At 56.5% G+C, this 5,000-nt stretch overlaps 3 non-coding genes across 3 annotated transcripts in view; all 3 read right to left on the minus strand.

Moving 5' to 3' along the window:
• Positions 1-231, minus strand: part of LOC124584304 — a 4,224-nt gene extending 3,993 nt beyond the window's left edge. Inside the window, exon 1 of the ribosomal RNA XR_006974690.1 lies at positions 1-231. This exon is cut by the window's left edge and continues 3,993 nt beyond it. This is a non-coding gene — a ribosomal RNA (large subunit ribosomal RNA).
• A 188-nt stretch (positions 232-419) lies between these two features.
• On the minus strand, positions 420-574 carry LOC124583888. Its single transcript, XR_006974320.1, has one exon. It is a non-coding gene; the product is annotated as a 5.8S ribosomal RNA (ribosomal RNA).
• A 351-nt stretch (positions 575-925) lies between these two features.
• On the minus strand, positions 926-2,835 carry LOC124584081. Its single transcript, XR_006974495.1, has one exon. It is a non-coding gene; the product is annotated as a small subunit ribosomal RNA (ribosomal RNA).
• Between the last annotated feature and the right edge of the window lie 2,165 nt (positions 2,836-5,000).

Consider the following 5,000-nt stretch of genomic DNA (forward strand, 5'->3'; position numbering starts at 1 on the left):
CACCCTCTACGGGCCGTGGCCTCATTCAAGTTGGACTTGGGCTCGGCGCGAGGCGTCGGGGTAGTGGACCCTCCCAAACACCACATGCCACGACAGGCGGCAGCCTGCGGGGTTCGGTGCTGGACTCTTCCCTGTTCGCTCGCCGCTACTGGGGGAATCCTTGTTAGTTTCTTTTCCTCCGCTTAGTAATATGCTTAAATTCAGCGGGTAGTCTCGCCTGCTCTGAGGTCGTTGTACAAGGTGTCGCACGCCACACCGCCAGCCGGCTGTGCACGCTACCGAGTAAGTACCGGTATGCGAACCGCCAGGCGACGGGCGCGCATCGCACGTTTCAGGAGGCGCGGCCGGCCCCACAGGCGGCCGCGACGCTCCCAGGTCTGCGAAGCGGGGCAAACGCCGCGCGCTTCAGTATACGTAGCCGACCCTCAGCCAGACGTGGCCCGGGAACGGAATCCATGGACCGCAATGTGCGTTCGAAACGTCGATGTTCATGTGTCCTGCAGTTCACATGTCGACGCGCAATTTGCTGCGTTCTTCATCGACCCACGAGCCGAGTGATCCACCGTCCTGGGTGATCTTTTCTTAGTTTCCACTGTCTCTTTCAAGACAGTTGCATAGGCGGGACGTAGGCGTGTGGCGGCCCCTGTTCAAGCGTTCTGTGTCCAACGGCCTCACGGCCGATGGGCGTCGTACGGCTCCACACCGGAGCGGACAGGCAGTCGGGCGAAAGTCATTCAAAACCGGCGCCAGGCGCCAGGTGCCGCAGGCCAGCCGCTCCAGCGCTTCAGCGCTCGTACCACACAACATTGGCGTTAGTTTTGAGAAGCACGCGTGGTTCCGCACGCGGCGCACGGCTACTGCGAGCCGTACAGGTAGCGTGTTGCGCGACACGACACGCACATCGAAAGACATGCAGTCTAGTCGGTAATGATCCTTCCGCAGGTTCACCTACGGAAACCTTGTTACGACTTTTACTTCCTCTAAATGATCAAGTTTGGTCATCTTTCCGGTAGCATCGGCAACGACAGAGTCAATGCCGCGTACCAGTCCGAAGACCTCACTAAATCATTCAATCGGTAGTAGCGACGGGCGGTGTGTACAAAGGGCAGGGACGTAATCAACGCGAGCTTATGACTCGCGCTTACTGGGAATTCCTCGTTCATGGGGAACAATTGCAAGCCCCAATCCCTAGCACGAAGGAGGTTCAGCGGGTTACCCCGACCTTTCGGCCTAGGAAGACACGCTGATTCCTTCAGTGTAGCGCGCGTGCGGCCCAGAACATCTAAGGGCATCACAGACCTGTTATTGCTCAATCTCGTGCGGCTAGAAGCCGCCTGTCCCTCTAAGAAGAAAAGTAATCGCTGACAGCACGAAGGATGTCACGCGACTAGTTAGCAGGCTAGAGTCTCGTTCGTTATCGGAATTAACCAGACAAATCGCTCCACCAACTAAGAACGGCCATGCACCACCACCCACCGAATCAAGAAAGAGCTATCAATCTGTCAATCCTTCCGGTGTCCGGGCCTGGTGAGGTTTCCCGTGTTGAGTCAAATTAAGCCGCAGGCTCCACTCCTGGTGGTGCCCTTCCGTCAATTCCTTTAAGTTTCAGCTTTGCAACCATACTTCCCCCGGAACCCAAAAGCTTTGGTTTCCCGGAGGCTGCCCGCCGAGTCATCGGAGGAACTGCGGCGGATCGCTGGCTGGCATCGTTTATGGTTAGAACTAGGGCGGTATCTGATCGCCTTCGAACCTCTAACTTTCGTTCTTGATTAATGAAAACATACTTGGCAAATGCTTTCGCTTCTGTTCGTCTTGCGACGATCCAAGAATTTCACCTCTAACGTCGCAATACGAATGCCCCCGCCTGTCCCTATTAATCATTACCTCGGGTTCCGAAAACCAACAAAATAGAACCGAGGTCCTATTCCATTATTCCATGCACACAGTATTCAGGCGGGCTTGCCTGCTTTAAGCACTCTAATTTGTTCAAAGTAAACGTGCCGGCCCACCGAGACACTCACTCAAGAGCACCCTGGTAGGATTGCAACGGGGTCCGCCTCGGGACGCACGAGCACGCACGAGGCGCGTCGCACGCCTTCAGCTCGCCCCACCGGCAGGACGTCCCACGATACATGCCAGTTAAACACCGACGGGCGGTGAACCAACAGCGTGGGACACAAATCCAACTACGAGCTTTTTAACCGCAACAACTTTAATATACGCTATTGGAGCTGGAATTACCGCGGCTGCTGGCACCAGACTTGCCCTCCAATAGATACTCGTTAAAGGATTTAAAGTGTACTCATTCCGATTACGGGGCCTCGGATGAGTCCCGTATCGTTATTTTTCGTCACTACCTCCCCGTGCCGGGAGTGGGTAATTTGCGCGCCTGCTGCCTTCCTTGGATGTGGTAGCCGTTTCTCAGGCTCCCTCTCCGGAATCGAACCCTGATTCCCCGTTACCCGTTACAACCATGGTAGGCGCAGAACCTACCATCGACAGTTGATAAGGCAGACATTTGAAAGATGCGTCGCCGGTACGAGGACCGTGCGATCAGCCCAAAGTTATTCAGAGTCACCAAGGCAAACGGACCGGACGAGCCGACCGATTGGTTTTGATCTAATAAAAGCGTCCCTTCCATCTCTGGTCGGGACTCTGTTTGCATGTATTAGCTCTAGAATTACCACAGTTATCCAAGTAACGTGGGTACGATCTAAGGAACCATAACTGATTTAATGAGCCATTCGCGGTTTCACCTTAATGCGGCTTGTACTGAGACATGCATGGCTTAATCTTTGAGACAAGCATATGACTACTGGCAGGATCAACCAGGGAGCTGCGTCAACTAGAGCTGAGCAGCCGGCCGCCCGGGAGTGTGTCCCGGGGGCCCACGCGAACACGCAAGCGTCCGCTCAATTATTCTGCAAACAGGAGGAGGCTGAGCTCCCCTGCACCATACACCTCGAAACCCTCTCAGGTCCCGGCGGCGCGCAGCGCCGTCCTAAGTACTTGGTCGGGTTCGAGAGAGGCGCAATCGCCCGGAGTTTGGCGAGTAGACGCTTTAGGTGCGACCACCCGTGCTCCCAACTGAGCTTGCCGCTGCCGACAGAGGCCCGGGAGCGTGCTGTCGTGGCATTGCCGGCGGGAGACAACACGCGCCACCTACGGTGACCGGCAGCTCCAACGCCAGCGCCACAGAAGGACAAAAGCCCCACTTGGGTGCCGAAGCGAACTCTCCCAGCACAGCGCACGCGCCAACACGTCCGCACAGCTGCGATACAAACCACCTGCGAGAACCGCAGAGGCGACCGAGCAGCAGACGGCGTCGCGGCGCCGAGCGCCGGGCGGCGGCGCATCCTCAGCGCACACAGTCCTCAATCGGACCAGCACACTGCAGATGTCCACCGCGCTTCGCACCGGGCCCGCGAGGACCTACTTTGGCCGCACGGCGCCGCGTGCAGGGTGCGCCGGCGCGCAGCTGCGCCGCCTGCCGCCTCCGTCGGCCGGCGCGCCTGCCACTGGCCGCCCCCACCAGCCGGCTGTAGCGCGTGCGCCCACGCACCGCGCGGCCAGCACGCCGGGAGGCCCCCCCTCACCGGCCGGGGACGGTCCCACCCAGCCACCGCCGCGTATCGCTTCACACCCAGATGCCATTCACGTTCGTGGGCATGGTGGGTATCGCTGGAACAACCGGTTGGTAGCTCAACCGATCGTCGCCATCACTGATTCACCTCTAGCGAGAACAACCGCACCACAACGGTTTACCAGTTGTTCATTTGCGTAACGTCACCAGCAAACGTAGGCGTCCATCGCCATTTGCAAATTCAACGATTGTTGCATGCCTGTGTCAGGTGTCACGACACACTATGTCTGCCCACATACACGCAACAACATGTGCACGCTTCGCGAACACGTGGAAGGTGGCCCCCGTACGTATGCGATGTCCATTGCGCGAACGACTGTCAACCGGCCTCTGTCGCATGTCGCAGATGTGGAACGCAGTGCACCATGCTATCACGGTGTGTGAGAAGAGACGACTACGTCTGACAACACGCGCCACTACATCAACAGACGGCTCATGCTGATCGCCATCCAGGGCATACCACACTGCAATCCAGCTCTTATAGGGAGACGACACGTAGCTGAGTGCACAACATTTGGACCGCATGGTTCGCCGTTGTTGGCGCAGTCGTTGTACGGTCACATGTACCACGATGTATCATTCAGTACATGAGGACCAATGTGCAGTACAGTGTGTGATTTGGACGTACAACATCAGCGGACAGTTGACACAGGCCGTACCACAGCGTAGGCTAAGTGCTTCGCCATGCGAATGCCAATGAACAACTGCAAATGCCAATGAACAACTGCAAATGCCAATGAACAACTGCAAAGGGCATTGAGCATGTACGTCCTGCTGCCATCCACATTACAGTGTATAGCTGCAAGGTGTTTAACATGAAGCGATACACTGCGGACCGGGCAGTGCGAGTAGCAAACTATGTTGCGGGGGTTGCAGTTAGGCAACACTACACTAATTTAACGCGTCGTATGACAATTACAGAGCAGGTTAAGGCCCAACATGTGTTGGGTTAAGGCCCAACGTGTGTTGGGTTAAGGCCCAACGTGTGTTGGGTTAAGGCCCAACGTGTGTTGGGTTAAGGCCCAACGTGTGTTGGGTTAAGGCCCAACGTGTGTTGGGTTAAGGCCCAACGTGTGTTGGGTTAAGGCCCAACGTGTGTTGGGTTAAGGCCCAACGTGTGTTGGGTTAAGGCCCAACGTGTGTTGGGTTAAGGCCCAACGTGTGTTGGGTTAAGGCCCAACGTGTGTTGGGTTAAGGCCCAACGTGTGTTGGGTTAAGGCCCAACGTGTGTTGGGTTAAGGCCCAACGTGTGTTGGGTTACGGCGCAATATAGGTTACATTGCGGCGCAATATAGGTTACATTGCGGCGCAATATAGGTTACATTGCGGCGCAATATAGGTTACATTGCGGCGCAAT

The sequence above is a fragment of the Schistocerca americana genome, unplaced genomic scaffold (genome assembly GCF_021461395.2).
Source record: "Schistocerca americana isolate TAMUIC-IGC-003095 unplaced genomic scaffold, iqSchAmer2.1 HiC_scaffold_47, whole genome shotgun sequence".
Classification (NCBI taxonomy): Eukaryota; Metazoa; Arthropoda; class Insecta; order Orthoptera; family Acrididae; genus Schistocerca; species Schistocerca americana.